General features: G+C 39.7%; 1 long non-coding RNA gene across 1 annotated transcript in view; it reads left to right on the top strand.

The window, feature by feature from the left end:
- LOC141277951 (uncharacterized) overlaps positions 1 to 17,800 on the top strand; it is an 85,627-nt gene extending 67,827 nt beyond the window's left edge. Inside the window, exon 3 of the long non-coding RNA XR_012329923.1 lies at positions 15,348 to 17,800. This is a non-coding gene — a long non-coding RNA (uncharacterized lncRNA). The remainder of the gene's footprint in view (positions 1 to 15,347) is intronic.
- Positions 17,801 to 18,043: the final 243 nt, after the last annotated feature.

The following is an 18,043-nucleotide window of genomic DNA, read 5'->3' on the forward strand; positions in this document are numbered from 1 at the left end:
TGAGCCTGCACGTCCGGAGCCTGTGCTCTGCAACGGGAGAGGCCACAACAGTGAGAGGCCCACGTACCGAAAAAAAAAAAAAAAAAAAAAAATTAAGATACAAAATTGTAGCTACCAAATGCTCAGTTATATTCAAATACATATTAAGTGTGTAATTGTATGAAATTACATATGTTATAATACTTACATCAGGTGGTGATATTTGGATGATTTTTCTTTATACTTCTCTGCACGTCTAATTTCCCAACAATAAATATGCATTGCTTCATAATTAGGTAAATATTATTGTTTTCTTTCTTTCTCTCTTTAAAATCAGCATCACAGAGTAAGATACTGTTACAACAGCTGGTGCTGTTCACCGCCTCGGGAAGAAGCAAACCTTTCAAGAGCTGTTTTCTTTTCATCAAGAAGTGCATTTCTCACTGGTGAAAGGGAGACTCATCAATAGATCAAGACTAGAAGTTTTGTGATGATTTCTCAGGGAAGAGACTGCCCAGGGTGCTTGGAGCTTGTGCTGTCTGGTTCCCTGTTGCCTCTGGCTCTCTGCAGAATTTAGCAGATTCATCACTGCGCTCCAGCGAGACTCTGTTATTTTTAGCTCTGTTGACTTAAACTGTAGCATATAGACATACAATAGACAAAGTACCTTGTAGATGGACAGCCAAGCCATGCAGATGGGAAACAGCCCTCCATTAGGAAGAGAACTACGTACGCCATGAGGGAGAATGATATGATATCTTATGTAGAAAGAATTTAGGGGTGAGGAAATCAAGCTAAAAACCTCAGAGATTTCAGGCTGCCTGACTTCAGCAGCAGCCAGAGCTGCAAGTCTCTCGCTGTCTCCTGCTCCCTCCCCCGCCCCCCATCATTCACTAGGCTCTAGTGGATGCCGCCTACTCCTCAAACACAGCACTGGTCATCTGCCCCCAGATCTGCACATGCCTCGCTCCTTCACTTCACTGAAGCTGCTGCTCAAACGTGACCTTTCCTGAGAGACCTTCTCTGAGCATTCAGTCTAAATTGCCACCAAAATATCCTCACCACAGCCGCTCTCTAACCTTTCACCTGGCCTGAGTTTTCTTCAGACCACTTATTTTCATCTGAAGTTTCGTAAAAATGCACTCTAGTTTATTTGCTGATTATCCCCCTTCTCCTGCACCATGAGAGCAGGAACTTTGTCTTGTTGACTGGTACATCTTCATACCAGAACTCTCCCATAGACAGTCAGTTTTCAGTAAGTAACTGTGTCATCCATGAACCAATGAACAAATCATCCCCCTCACCCCACTTTTGAAGGTGATTTTGTGGTAGTTTTACTACCCCTCACTAAGGGGTGATAACTCAGTCTAGTGTGGAATACATTTCCCTTTTGTATCTGTCTGTCATCACCATGATCACTGCCCAAGAACACAGCCCTCTTGCTTACCTCACTTTCTTTTACTTTTATTCATGTCTAGTTCATTCCCTCAACCTTTCTTCTGGGGAGTCCCTCTAGAGCCTCAGCCTTTTTCTGGGTATCTTCCTTGTGCTCTTGTTTTGTTTGGGGTTTTTTTGCCAGCTTTACTGAGGTTTGACTGACAAATAAAAATTGTAAATATTTAGGTTTACATGATGTTTTTTAAGGTGTACAACATGATGATTTAATATATATACATTTTTGAGTGTGTGGTGAGGACACGTAAGATCTTCCCTTTTAACAAATTTCAAGTGTACAATACAGTATTAGTAACTATGGTCACTGTGCTGTACATTAGGTTCCCAGAACTTATACCTTATAAGTAGAAGTGAAACTGAGCAAGTGGGCTTGTGACCTGCTCCACAATGGAAAGACCAAATACTGAGGCAATGGTCTTTTACAGAGAGAAACAGGCTTTATTGCAGGGCAGCCAAACAAGGAGGTAGGAGGCATTGTACTGTTTGACCAATGTCTCTCCATTTACCCCAGCCCCAACCCCTGCAACCATCATTCTACTTTCTGGTTCTGTGAGTTCAACTTTTTTAGATCTCAACTACTCGCCACAAGATAGACCAGTAAATCAAGAGATGAGGTGTTGGGACAAGGAATAGTGACTTTATTCAGAAAGCCAGCAGAAGATGGTGGACTACTGTCCCAAAGAACCATCTTGCCCTGGTTTGGATGCTAGTTTCTTTCATACAACAGAGAGGGCGAGGTGAGTAGGTAAAGTGAAAAAGGTGATCAAGTGGTTGCAAATATTCCCTGGTTCCAGCCAGACTCAGAAGGGATGTGTTAATTTCTTTTTCCCTGCAGCCACTTACGGGTGGGCCTGGTCAGGATGTTTCCTGTGAGTTTAAACAAAGGTATTTTAGCTTAACAGGTAGGCATGGGAGGCAGGGTTCCAGGAGATGGGCCATCATGTATACTTTAAGCTATAGGCAACTTCCCTTTAGTGATTAACTTGTAGCAAAAGCAAGAGAATACAAAGGTAAAAGTAAAAGAAACAGACCCAGTATGGAGTCAGGTTTGTTCTTCCCTATTACAATTTCCCACTGTAAATGTCCATTTGACAATCTTGTGGGAAAAGGGGTGACAACTGCCCTGGCTACTTCCTGCTGAATGGGGGCAGTGAGGGGGTGATCGTGGGATGGAATTGAGCAACTTGGGACTGGAAGTATTCCTGAGTCCCTGGTTGGGCATACATGATTCCCCTTTTTATGGCCCTGTCACAATACTTAGACAAGCACTTGAACATATACATACATTCCAGCACTTGGAATAAGGATATCCAGCATGCTCTGCTCTGTGTTATCTTTAGATCCTGCCAAACATTTAATAGAAGGGGTAGAGCTATTTCCCCTCTTTGGTCCTTTCCAACAAGAGGCTGTTACCAGTGTAATGAAACAAGAGAGCAGAGCAAAAGTCATCATTACTTATCTGATAGGAAGCTTGGCTCAAAATAGTAACTTAAGCCCTTCTAATGGCTCATAAGACCAAGTCTGCTTTTCTTCATTCCATTCAGTTTCTGGAAAAGTGAGTAATACTCAGGTGTGGTGAATCCATGGTCTTATCCCCACTAATTTAAAGAGGAGTCAGTGTTCAACAGCACCTTGTATGGTCCTCTCCACTTAGTGGCAAATTGATGTTCAGGTCCTTGTTTTCTCCAGGTTTTGAGGAAGACTCAGTCCCCAGGCAGGAAGGGGTGCAGGACTTTCTCGTTTGGGTAGGCAGACCTATTGGAAGCAAACTCATGAATGGAAGTTAGTATAGTGCTAAAGTCTTAACATAGTTGGTGACTGTAAAGTCCTTTAAGACATCTACAGATTCTCCTGCCCAGACAGACACCTGGAATGTCCTACCATACAATATTTCAAAAGGGTTTAATTTAAGCTTGCTTCTAGGAGCCACACGAATCCATAGCAGGTTATCTCAAGTTAAATTAGTCTCTTGACATATTTTAGCAATGCTCCTTTTTAATGCATGATTCATTTTTTTGGTTTTTCCTGTGATTGTGGTCTCCAGGATGAAGACAGTTTCCAATTAAAGTGCAGTGTTTTAGACACTTGTTGGGTTATGCTGGAGACAAAAGCAGGCCTGTTATCACTTTGAAGGGTGCTAGACCATCCAACTTGGAGGATAATTTCCTTAAGGAGGGCTTCAATCATTTTAGAGGCTTTTTGCTGCCTGGGTGGGATATGCTTCCACCCATCCTGAAAAAGTGTCCACCGGCACTACCAGGTATATCTGAAATTTCTTGCAGCTCGAGGAATTTGAGTGAAGTCTATTTGCCAGTTCTTGGTGGGGCAGGTTCCTCTGTGTTGAGGCCCCATCTGGAGAGGTCTAACAGCGTCTTTGGGTTATTTTTAGCACAAATAAAGCAGTTCTGAGTGACTCGCTGGATGGTCTTTTGTAGGTTAGGCCCCATTATATACTTCTGAATCCATTTAAGGTAGCATCTCTCCCATCATGGTTTCTATTATGAATGTGCTGCAGCACAGTGTCCAGGAGTGCCTCAGGGATCAAAACAATTCCTCGTGCACTACATTTCCAGCCAGGCGATCAAGAGTGAAACCCTACTCTTTGGCCCTTTCTCTGTCCCTTTCTGAATACAATGGCTGGTATTCTGACAAGTCAATCTGTTGGAGAAGTAATCCTATCATGGCTTGATAATCGCCCTAACGAAGTGTCCACAAATTGAGTAAAAGTCCTTCACCCAATATTAAGTTTCTAAGGTCCCTAGCCAACATTTCCCCAAACGAGGTAGGGGAATTTTTAAATCCTCGAGGCAGGACCGTCCAACAATACTGTTGGACCACCTGTGTTTCTGGGTCCTGCCATTCAAAAGCAAATAGGTGCTGTGATTCTTCTACAAATAGGAATGCAGAAAAAAAGTATCTTTTAAGTCCGAAAATTGAGAAACAGCTGTATTCTTCCAGAATAGTTGTGAGCAGAGCATACACAGGGTGCAAATCTTGGACTACTTCATTAATAGCCCCCAAGTCTTGGACAAAGCGATACTCTGCTGAGTTTGACTTTTTGACCAGGAGAATAGGGGTTTTGTATGGGGACCTGCAGGGTTTAATCAGTCCTGTTTTCAAAAACTTTTTGAGAATTGGCTGAATTTCCTTTTGGGCCTCTTGCCTCAGAGGATATTGTTTTAGATTTGGTGTCCCATCATCCCTTTTTAATGGGATCTGTATTGGCCATGCATTTTTGGCCTTCCCCGGGGTGCTGTCTGCCCACCCTTTTGGTCTTACCTTTCCATAGACCTCGGTGGGGAAAGAGCTCTGTCTCCTTATCTGCGGTTTCTATGAGCGTCATCTGTAGGTTTAAAGTGTGTTCTGGTGGGACTCTGATGTTAAGCTGTTCTGACAAAAAAAAAAATGTTACTTGAGCATTTAACTTTACAAGGGAGATATCCACCCAGAAGAGGGATTGGACACTCTGGCATATGTAAGAAACTATGTTTCAGGGTGAGGTCCCCTAGTTGGCATTTTAGAGGTTGCAAGAACAAACGATTTTGTACTTCTCCAGAGACTTCCGTGACTGGGAAGGATTGAGATGGTTTCTGTGCCACCTTGGTGTTTACCACAGAGTGTGTTGCACCCGTACTATCAGAAAGTCAATCAGCTCATTCCCCACCGTTACGGGGCTCCTGTGGTGAAATTGGAATTGGGTGCCTCAAGTCCTAGGGAGCCTCTGGGCCTCTTCATTTATCATCAGAATGTTGCTCTCTGTCTACCATATGAGAGGCTCCCATCTTTCTTTTATGGTTTTCCTTCTTATGTTTTAGCCTAGGACAATCTTATTTCCAATGCCCCTCCTCCTTACAGTAGCTCATTGTTCCTCCCTTAATGGTGGCTTACCTCTCTTTGGGTTACTCTGGGCATCCAATGCCATGCCAGAAGATTGGCGTTCCATTTTGCATCTTCTGTCATTGTTCTCCATTGTTGAACACTTTAAAAGCAACATCTACCGATTGAGAAGGGTTTGTTCCAAATGCACCATCTAATTTTTGCAATTTCCTCATATTTACCATTGTAGTATTTTCAGGGGGCTTGGGATCTGCTGTAGACCTGATAAATCCTTTCCAGAAATTCAGAGGGGTCTTCATTTGTTTTTTGCTGAATTTCTTGAATTTTGTTAAACCCAGCCTGCTGGCTGTTTGCATTTAGGCCCCCATGGAATAGTGGCATAGGGGAAATTGCCCTGCAAAGGGAGTGGCTCCTGGTCTGAACTGGGTGTCCTGTCAGGTCTTAGATGGCAATACCAAACCAGGTCCCTGTGCCCCAGGAACTAACACAGGATTTTCCAATTGATCCTTATAAGGAAGGGGAGCCAGTCCCATCACTTCCCGAGCCCGAGCATTGGGAGTAGGGTGGACTATATAGAAGCAGGAAGTGGTGGAGGGGGTGGATACATTAGCATAGTGGCCGAGTGGCTGTCAGCCAGAGGAGTTAAGGTTTGAAGCAATATATCGTCACTCTTGTTCCCTTGCTTTTCTTGTTTTCCCTGATGTTATAGTGCAAATGCTTGCACAAAGGGGATTTCATCATTCTTCCCCACTTTTTCACAGAATAGCTCTGTGAAATGGTAGAATTATATACAGCCATTTGAAGACCACCATTCCTCAGCGTTTTATTGTAAAACCGTAACTAGCAACTGATCCTCTCTAACCATTTTATCCTGGCATCAACCAACCCAGCTGAATTCTGGGCTGGGGCTTTTGGTGATTTTAGGAACCAAGTGCAACCTTTTCCTTCTCCCTGGAAATGTCCCACTCTCAGACAAGAACAGACAGCATTTTGTGTGTGTGTGTGTGTGTGTGCGTGTGTATGTTTGTTTTTTCTGTTCCTTTCCTCCATTTGACATCAGTAAAAGTTTTAAATAGCACAAAACTGATTTGGTGGTAAATGGAGAAATGGTACCAAAACAAACTGAAGTGAAAAACCCAAAGAACAAACCCTCAAGTTTGGTCTTGTGGTTTTACATATCACAAGAACCATCAATTCAACCTCCATGCAATGTGACTCCCTGGCTAGACCAATGACACAGGAAACTGCAAACAACGATGTAATTAACAAAGCAAGAGTGATAGTACATGGTACACAGGGTCCCAAGATAACCCTGCATAAGCCCTTTGTGGAGATCCTAACAGGTACTGTGGCCACCACATTGTTACAATAAAATAGTATCTTTCTCTTAATCATGGGTTCATAGCTATAATCAGACCACTTATCCAAAATGCACCCGAGAGGACTTTCTTTAGGGATAGTTGAAACATTCTGCAGTTTTTAAAGACAGAAAAACAAGACAAAACACAAATGGCACACACAAATGCTAGCATTCAAAGAAACAAACGAACTAGTTCACAAATCGGGTAAAAGTTCAGCAACTATTTCCTCTCTCCAACAGGGTACCCGCTCAAACACAAAATAAACTGGTTTATTCTGGAGGAAAAAAACCCAAATGGAAAGGAATAAAATTTCTGGCTCTCTACACCAAAGCGACTTGCCCTACTGTATTGAGTCAGTCGGCTCCCAGATTTCGATTCCTTGCTCCAACTGCCAAGCGCTGGGGCAGCTGGCGTCACTTCAGGGAATTTTGAAGGGAAGATCTTCAGGACAAGTGCTCCCAGCAGCTGCTAGGGCCTTACCCGAAAATTCCTCAACCAGGCCAGCCAGCTGGCCATGAGCAGCAAGGCTGCTGGCTACCTTTGCCAAAATTTGTTACCAAGACCAAGCTCGTACTGCTCACTGCAGGACAGGCCAACAAGTCGAGAGATGAGGTGTTGGGTCTAAATATAGCAATTTTATTCGGAAAGCCAGCAGACCAAGAAGATGGTGCACTAGTGTCCCAAAGAACCATTTTACACAAGTTAGAATTCAGACTTTTTTATATGAAAAAGGGATGGGGTGTGGTTGGTTGTTGCAAACTTCTTGGTGTCCAAATCCTTTGTTCTTGCAGCCGTCCAGGTAGGTTGGGTCACAATGTTCCCGTAAACCTCCAACAAGACAAATGTTATTTTTTGTTCTGCAAATTTTTCTTTCTATATAAATGGGAAAGTGGTGTACCCTCAGAGGTCAGAGACTTGAGAATGGTCTATCTTGTATATTTCAGACTCTAGGCAACATTCTTAACTTGTAGCAAAAGCAATAGAATACAAAGGTTAAAGTAGAAGAAACAGACCCAGTATGGAGTCAGATTTCTCTTCCCTATCACAGTTAAGTGGAAATTACAGAAAGGTCTTGCATCCTTGATGATATTACTGAGCTGCTGAATTACCCTGAAATCACTTTCCTTTTGACTTCTTCTTATGGTTTAAACCGCTCTTGGTTGGGCACTCTATTACTTACAGAGGGAAGAAATCTTAACAGGGCTGTGGGATTGAGCAAGGATTTCTTTAAGGATGGAAGATACTTTCACAAATGGAAGATACTTGCACATATAAATCCCTTTATTTTTTCTTTGCTCCCTAATAATAATAATAATAATTATTATTATTATATCATTATTTGAAAACATATAGTTCCTTATCAAATTACCAGGGTACATTTGGGTTTACCTATAATTTCTATTTATAATAGTTCTATTAAAATAAGAAAAAAGACAAAAATGTGTATTATTTCTCCTGTTATTCAACATTGTTTTTCAAGTTTTAGCCAATACAATAAGATCAAAAAATTATCAGAAATATGGCTAAATAGTAGAATTTTCATTTTCAGATTAGAAGATTGTTTTCCAAGAAAGACTAAGAAATTCTACTTTATGTCTCAGTTTCCTCATCTATAGAACTGATATAATAGTATCTACCGTATAGAGATATTATGGGGATTAAATGAGTTAACGCACTAAAATGCTTGAAACAATGTGTAGCCCATAGTTAGTTCTCCATAATTGTTAGTTATTGTTTTTAAAATAATTGAATAAAGTGACTGGATACAAAATTAAAATACAAAAGTTAATAGTTTTAATAAACAGAAATTTAAATTTCTGGGGGAAGAAATCCCATTTTTAATAAAACCTCAAACTATAAAATACCTAGAAATAAAGTTCACAAGAAAGGCAAAAGACCTAAATAAGTAGAACTATAAAAATCTTATTAAAGGGCTTCCCTGGTGGCGCAGTGGTTGAGAGTCCGCCTGCCGATGCAGGGGACAGGGGTTTGTGCCCCGGTCCGGGAAGATCCCACATGCCATGGAGCGGCTGGGCCCGTGAGCCGTGGCCGCTGAGCCTGCGCGTCCCGAGCCTGTGCTCCACAACGGGAGAGGCCACAACAGTGAGAGGCCCGCGTACGGCAAAAAAAAAAAAATCTTATTAAAATGTGAAAAAAGATATCTAAATGGAGTGACAACTTCCTAAGATAGAATGAGATAATGTCATAACAATATCTACCCTTCCCAAAGGAATTTATATATTTAATGAAATTTCAACCAGAATCCTAGTTTGATATTTTTTACACTGGATATGATGATTTTAAAGGTTAATGGAGGAAGAGCTGAGAATAGTCAAGTAAATTTTTACAGAAAGATGAAAGCCTTGGCTATGGGCTTGGCACAATAATAGACAAATAGATGAACGAAACAGAATCCAAAATTGGTTCAAGTAGAATATGAGTCTTAATTTTTGACCAAGTGGGAAAGGGTAGTTTATTTAGTAAATTATGTTGATGAAGTTAGCATCTGAAGGCAAACAAGTTAGACCCCATGTATCATACCACATACAAAAAAAAAAAAAAAACTAGATAAGTTAAATATATAAATGTAAAATATAAAATTTTAGGAAATCAATTTTAGGAAAACATTTTTATAAGCTTGAAGTGAGAAAACCTTAAAGCAAAACACAGAATCCAGAAGTCATCATGAAAAATGGGCATTTTATGCGTATAAAATGTTTACATGAGAAAAGATACCATAAGTAACATCTTAAAAGGCAAATAGACTTTGGAAAAGTATTTACAACACATGTGGCAAATGAAGGGTTCCTATCATGAATTATATTGAAAACTCCTACAAATCGATAACATTAGAAACGGAAAATGGACAAAGGATATAAACGAGAATTTTCAGAGGAGTATGTGCAAGAATTTTCAAAAGAGTATATGCAAATACTCAGTAAACATATATTTTTTAATTCTTTAAATATTTTGGGGTAAATTGAAATACCATTTTCCACCTATTAGATTGGCAAGAATCGAGAAAGTAGTAATAACCTGCAGTATTTATGTGCCTGGAAAAAGAAACAGTTTGAATGTCTATCAACAGGGGAATGATTTAATAAATATGACATATATGTGGACTATTAGGCAGTTATTTTTAAATACATTTTTATGCATTGGTAAAAAATTGTTGCAAATGGCAACATCACGTATATGTGTGATTCCATTTTTTAAAACGAACCCAAACTAATTGTCTTCAGTAATCTCTACATTTACATATATGAGCATAAAGAAATGGAAGGATACTTATTAGACTTTAACATTAGTTACTTCAATAAAGGAGACATATTGGGGAAGGGGAATTATTAAACTCTTCCTTGTATATATTTGTATTATTTGATTTGATAGAGCCAGCATACATTTCTTTTGTATTTAAAAAAATGTGATTTCCACTTCTAGCTATGATTTGAAGATCATAGAGAGCTACTAAGGCATTAAGGACATGAAGAGTCAAAAAAACATGAGGGAAGGGAGACACTGAGAAGAGAGCTGAAATTCTATAGTGCTTTTCTTCCTGAGGCTCTGCATAACCACAAAGTGTGGTCTACTGAAAAGCTAAACAGAATGTGACAACTACAAGACTGAGAGATGAAGGAGAATTCTGAGCAGTCTAACCCATGTGGAGACAAAAACTGCAAAGTCCCTGGCTCACCATGGAAGTGACCCTTGAGCAATAAAAGTGACCAGAAATAGACGAATCCTTATGCAGTATGGAACTCAGTCTCAACTAAACTCAAATACAAACTGGATTGAGATGATTCATCATGATCCTAACAGCCTACCCACACCCTCCCCCTCAAAAAAAGTGATACCTCTCTCAAAAAGCTAACATAATCCAGAGACTCACCTTAACTCTATAATTTTTCACACATAATGTTAGCATTCAGTCAAGCATACCAGGAGACAAGAAAAACTGATACATATGTCTATATATCTATATCTATGTGTATATCTATATATACATGTACATATAGATATCTCATTCTCTCTATATATATACAGAGAGAGAGAGAGAGAGGAGCAAAATCTAGAAATAGACTTAGAAGAAATCTAGGTGTTGCAGATATCATACAAAGACTTTAAAATAGCTGTGATTAATAGATAATAAGATGGAATCTATAAAAAATGGAAACTTAATTGAAAGATAAATCAGTATAAAATATCTAGACTAAAACATAGAGATAAAAAAGAACAGAAAATCCAGAAAAGAGTATAGGAGAAATATGGGGCATACTGAAAAAGTTTAACACACCTGTAATTGGACTTCTGAAAGAAGAGAAGAGAGACAATAGGACAGAAGTATTAAGAGGATAATAACTAAACATTCTCCAAGATCATTTAAAGACATTCAATTCAAGAAGTTCTATAAAATCCAAATAAGATAAATTCAGTGAAAGCTACACCCAGGCACACCCAGTTTTACTATAAGGCACATCACAGTAAAACTTTTAGGAACCAAAGACAGAAAAACTTAAGAGCAACAAGGAGATCCATTTACTGCAAAAGGGTAGCAATAAACTTACGACTGGATTCTCAACGGCCTCATTTGTATTACATATAATAAAGCAAGGGTGCATGTTGTAGTCTCTAGGTCAGCAAACTTTTCTGTAAGAGGCTAGATAGTAAATATTTCCTACTTTGTAGGTCATACGGTCTCTGCTGCAGCTACTAGACGCTGCTGTTGTGATGTGAAGCAATCACAGACAAGACACAAACAAACAGGCAGGTGTTGCTGTGCGCCAATAAAATTTTACTTACAAAAACAGCCACAGGCCATAGTTTGCTAATCCCTGCTCTGGGATAAGCACTAAAAATGGAGTAAAAGAGTGTGCAACTAACTCTACACACTCTTTCTGGGGGTCTCATCTGTTCCCATGGCGTCAGTGACCACCTATATGCTGATGGTTCCCAAATCTGTGTCTGCAGCCAAACCTGTCTCCTGAGCTTGAGACACCCATCTCCAACTGCCTCCGAGATTGCCCATTTGAACATCACGCAGGTTCATCAGGTCCAAAATGACCCTTCCCTCCTTGTTCTCCAAACATGTTTTTCCTCCCATGTTTCCTAAGTCGGTGCTGCCATCCCTTGAGTTTCTCAAGCCAGACACCTGGAAGTCATGCCAGACTGATCCTTCTCCCTCATCCTTCAGCCATCAGCAAACAGATTGGGTTATTCTACTGTGGAAAGAGTTTCCCTCAAAGAACTCACAGTCTAGTGACAAAAATCCTCATAAACCAATGTAGAAATTGTGTGAGAGGGAAAAGGATGTGCTGAATGTTAGGTGAAGGGGCTTATATCTTTCAAAGAAGATCACTAAATATCAAGAAAATGATTGCAGTTTATGGTGAGAAAAGAAACTGTATGTGAGAGGGCCAAGAGGATGCTTTAATACTGACATGCCATTCATTCTTTTCTTCCATGACAGTCATCATCTACCTGCCATCGGCAGAAACACAGACTCCAAGAGCAGCCCTTTCCACCTAGCTGAAGTCTCCCATAGACATGTAGGGAGGCCCATTTGGGTTGGAAGAACACAACAAGGAGAGAGTCTTCAAAGGCATGAAATTCAGGGGCTTCTCTTAAAGAGACCTGTTTGCTTCCATAGCAGATGAACATAGTTCTATCCCTTTGAGTATTCTCAAGGTGCACAGAGAGGGAAGGGAGAGGATGTGAGGGCTGAACTGAGACAAAGGAACCTGGATGAATAGGGAACCTAGTGACCAAGAATATACTATATATTTTGTGTGTATGTGAAAAAACAAGTTTGTGAAAAAAAATTTTTGTGAACGAATTTGTGAAAAGGCAAACCTTTTCATTGTTCCAAAATGGAGACAAGCTGCTTTCTGATTTTGTGTGATTTTCCTTAGAACATATATAATTATTTGACATTTATATAGCATTCATGATTTTTAATGATACCCATAGATATGATCACCTTAATATTTGACAGATAAGGAAACAGAGGCCCATAAATGATTAAGCGATTTACTTATGGGGATATTATAGTAGGAGTGTTGGGACCAGAACCCGCAGCCTCTGAGTTTCAGCTCAGGGTCCTTTCTTCTATGATACATTTCTTTCTGTAGAGGAACTATTAGGTTTCTGGTATTCTTTTTGGTTGACAAAAAAAAAAAGTAGTCCCATTAAAAAGACCATAAAAACACTAACCAACAGATGAAAGATATAGCTACAGTAATATTAGACAAACACTTTAAAAGGAAGGAGCATTACTAGCAATAAAAGGGAAGATAATAGCAATTCTAAATATGGGTACATTTTATAGTATAGTCTTAAAAACATACAGTGCACAAATTGTCAGACCTCACCCACAATCTTAGTGAGAGATTTGAACATATTTCTCTTAGAAGCTAATAGAACATGCAGATTAAACGTAAATAGAAAAATAGATTTGAACAATCTGAAAATTAACAAACTTGACCTAATTGAAACATAGAACACTGTATCCAGTAGTTGCAGAATACGTATTTTTTCCCCAAAGGTATATGGAACATATGACCATATGCTGGCTTATAAAGCAAGTTTCAATACATTTGAAAGACTTAAGTCACACAGAGAATGTTTTTTTAAACACAGTGGAATTAAGTTTGATATCAACAACAAGAAGATAAAATTACTAGATATTAGACATTTAAAAGTACACTCCAAAATAACCCATGGGTTAAAGAAAAAAAAAATCACAGTGGAAATTATAAAATGTTTTAAACTGAATGATAAATAAAATTGCAACCTATAAAATGTTATGAAATAAAGCTAAAACTGCTTAGAGTGAAATTTAAAGCTCTACAAGCATGGACTCAAAAAGAAGAAAGATGGAAATTCAGTGGTAACGTATCTATCTCAAGAAATTAGGGAAAGACAAATTACCCATGATGTTTTTCATAGAACTAGGACAAATAATCCTAAAATTTATATGGAATCATAAAAGACCCAGAATTGCCAAAGCAATCCTTAGGAAAAAAAACAAAGCAGGAAGCATAACCCTCCCAGACTTCAGACAATACTACAAAGCTACAGTAATCAAAACAGTGTGGTATTGGCACAAAAACAGATATATGGATCAATGGAAGAGAATAGAGATCCCAGAAGTAAACCCACACACCTATTGACAATTAATCTTCAACAAAGGAGGCAAGAATATACAATGGGGAAAAGACAGTCTCTTTAGCAAGTGGTGTTGGGAAAGTTGGACAGCCACAGGTAAATCAATGAAATTAGAACGCTCCCTCACACCATACACAAAAATAAACTCAAAATGGCTTATAGACTTAAATATAAGACATGATACCATAAAACTCTTAGAAGAGAACATAGGCAAAACATTCTCTGACATAAATTGTACCAATTTTTTAGGTCAGTCTCCCAAGGCAATAAAAATAAAAGCAAAGATAAACAAATGGGACCTAATCAAACTTATGATTTTGCACAGCAAAGGGAACTGTAAACAAAATGAAAAGACAACCTACTTACTAGGAAAAAATATTTGCAAATGATGTGACCAAAAGGGCTTAATTTCCAAAATATACAAACAGCTCATACAACTCAAAAACCAAAAAAAAAAAAACCCAATCAAAAAATGGGCAGAATAGACATTTCTCCAAAGAAGACATACAGATAGATAGCCAGTGGACACATGAAAAGATGCTCAACATTGCTAATTATCAGAGAAATGCAAGTCAAAACTATAATGAGGTACCATTTCACACTGGTCAGAATGGCCATCATGAAAAAGTCTATAAATAATAAATGCTGGAGAGGGTGTGGAGAAAAGGGAACCCTCTTACACTGTTGGTGGGAATGTAAATTGGTGCAACCACTGTGGAAAACAGTATGGAGGCTCCCCAGAAAACTAAAAATAGAACTACCATATGATCCAGCAATCCCACTCCTGGGCATATACCCATATATAATTCAAAAAGATATGTGCACCCCTATGTTCATAGCAGCACTATTTACAATAGCCAAGACATGGAAGCAACCTATATGTCCATCAACAGATGAATGGATAAAGAAGATGTGGCATATATATACAATGGAATATTACTCAGCCATAAAAAAGAATGAAATAATGCCATTTGCAGCAATGTGGATGGACCTAGAGATTATCATACTAAGCGAAATAAGTCAGAAAGAAAAAGACAATTTCATATGATAGCACATACATGTGGAATCTAAAATACAACACAAATGAACATATTGATGAAACAGAAACAGACTCACAGACAACCCCCTTGTGGTTGCCAAGGGGCAAGGGGAGTGGGGAAGGGAAGGATTGGGTGTTTGGGATTAGCAGATGCAAATTAGTATATATAAGATGAATAAACAACAAGGTCCTACTGTACAGCACAGGGATCTATACTCAATATCCTGTGACAAATCATAATGGAAAAGAATATGAAAAAGAATATATATGTATAACTGAGTTGCTTTGCTGTACAGCAGAATTAACACATTGTAAATCGACTATACCTCAATAAAATTAAAAAAAAATTATTCAAGGAAAAAAAATTGTGACAAATTTTGGAAATACAAGTTATAAGAAGGTTAAAAATTACATAACCCATAGGGGAGAATTATGACTATAAGAAGGAGTTTATTATTACTATACTACCCCATTATCAAATATTGCTGATTAAATTTTTATCTCCCCTACAGGGTTGCTCGAGAACTTATTTGAAACTTCAACTTGGTTGTCTGCTTCTGACTCTCCTAGACTGTACAATCCTAGGGCCGCGGAATGCTGGTACCTGGGTACCAGTGGGGCCTGTGACAACAACGCTATGGCTTGTGTGATGGAGAGCTAATGGCAGCCAAGGCAGGCAGGGCTGCTCCTTGTGAAGTGCCTGAGGCCCCACGTTTGGAGAGGCACCAAGAGGCCCCGACTTGTGGAGTCCTGGGGCATAATGGTAAAGGATGGGGCATTACTGAGAAGCCACATGTCCCCTTCTTACTATTCATCCCTTCTGCCCTATCGTGTTGCCAGCCTCTGGAGAAAGAAGGGCAGTACTTGCTTTGTGTATGTGACCTTGAGGGGAGTCAGTTCACCTGTCTGAGATTTCTTCTTCCCTAGATAAAGGGACAGTATACATCTCTCAAGGTGGAGTTGAGGTCTAAATAAAGTAACTTTCCCCGAACAAGTCTGATACACTCCTACTTCATTCACGGCCTTGGCGTTTGCCGTTCTGGAACCTTCTTCCCTCAGGCATCAGCATGGCTTCCTCTCCCACTGCCTTCAGGTTCTTGCTCAACTGTCACTTTCTCAGTGAAGCTTCCAGGACTCTCTTCAGTTAAAGAGTCTAGCAATTTCCCTCCCTCTCTCAGCAGTCCCTATGCCCCTTACCCCCTCCCTTGCTATATTTTTCTCCCACAGCACCTACCATTTGACATGCTCTATGTCTTTTTTCCCTTTTTTTTTTTTTTTTTATCATCTATCTCTTCCTTTAGAATGTAGGTTCCATGAGAGCAGGGACTTTTGTCTTCATTGCTCACAGCTGTATGCCCAGCCCTTAGAAGAGTATCTGGTACATAGAAGGTGTTCCACAAGTTTTACTGAGTGAAATAATACATATAAAAATTCATAGCACAGTGTCATAGCAGGTATTTAAATAAAAGCTGGTTTCCTTACTTCCTTTTTGTTAACTTGTAAAATCCAGGATGTTTCAAGGTTCCCAATGACCCCAGGTGACTCCTCGAAGTTGGAATATAGCAAGGACTCATAGAGTCAGCCAGAATACTTGGATTCTGTATTAGTTTGCTTGGGCTGCCATAACGAAATACCACAGGCTGGCTGGCTTAGACAAAAGACATTTATTTTCTTACAGTCTGGAGTCTGGTCAGCAAGTTTGGTTTCTTGTGAAGCCTCTCTCCTGAGCTTGCAGATGGCAGCCTTCTTGCTGTGCCTTCGTGGGGTCTTCCCTCTGTCTGTCTTTGTCCTCTTCTTATAAGGATACCAGTGATTCCACTAAGGCCGACCCTAATGACCCCATTTTAACCTAATTACCTCTTCGCAGTCACATTGTGAGGTCCTAGAGGTCACCACCTCAACATATGCCTTTGGGGGCGGGGAACACCATCCCCCCCAGAGCAGATGCTATCTATTCCTTGCTGAGCTCTGTGATTGGGTCGAATCCCCTCACTTCTTTGGGCCTCAGTTTCCTCCCAACTTGAAAATAAAATCTGTGGCTCTTGCTGCTAATACTGACAAGAGATCGCTGACCTGCTGTTCTTCCTGTGAAAAGCCCCTTGAGTTCTAGCACAACCAGAAATAAAGGAAGAAACAATGGCAGAAATTAAAGGCAGCTTGTCATCAGATTTACCCTTTTCCAACCCAGTATGCATGTAGTAGAGAGAGAGAGAAAAAGTGGAACTCTGTCCAGTGTTAAAGGAGAAATTTGGTTGCAGAACTTACAGCGGGAGAGAAGCAGGGCTGGAGGGAGAAAGAAAGAGAATTAAGCTTTACTCTATACCAGAAACTGTAATCTCACTGAATCCTCAACAATCCCATGAGAAGAATATTATTGTTATTAATATTAATTCCATTTTACCGGTGAGGGCATGGAGGCTCAGAATGCAGATCTGGGTTTTGTTATTTCAGTCTACCTAGAACTCAGAGAACCAGCACATGTCACTCTGCCTATAGCAATGGTTGAACGTGCTTCGGCACCTCCCTCACCTCCCCGCTTCCTACCCAGCAATGCCCTGCTCCAGGTGACAAGGTGATGAAGCTCCTGTTGGTTTTTGGATAGTTCTAAAAAAAATGACAAGACCAATTCTATGTTTATTGTTTCCGATGTTGTTTTAGTGAATGGGTGATGTTCACTGAAGAAATGTCAACAGATATAAATGGCAAAAAGAAGAAAATTCTAGAACAAGCAAAAACGAATCTATAGTGACGGAAAGCAGATCAATGGTTACTTGAGGGGAGGTGGGGGAAAACTGCCAAGGGGCCCGGGAACTTTGGGGAGAGATGAAAATGTTCTGTACCTTGATTTGGGTTGTTGTTACATTTGTACGTACTTTTGTCAAAACTCATCAACCTGTATATGTAAAACAGGTGAATTTTATTTTATGTAATTATGCCTCGTAAAGTTGATTTAAAGAGAAAAAGAAATCACCAGTAATCTCACCATCCAAAGATAACCATCATTACCATTTTGGTATGTTTCTGCTGCCAGGGCATGCATATGCACGCGCACACACACACACACACACACACACACACACACAGTATCACACTCTATGTTCTGTTTTATTTTCTCTCTCTCAGTAACATATCATGAAAATCTTTCCACGTCAGTGCACAGAATACTGCTTCAGCATTTTTATGGTGGTAGAATACACCATTACGACAG

Source organism: Tursiops truncatus, chromosome 2, assembly GCF_011762595.2.
Source record: "Tursiops truncatus isolate mTurTru1 chromosome 2, mTurTru1.mat.Y, whole genome shotgun sequence".
Lineage (NCBI taxonomy): Eukaryota > Metazoa > Chordata > Mammalia > Artiodactyla > Delphinidae > Tursiops > Tursiops truncatus.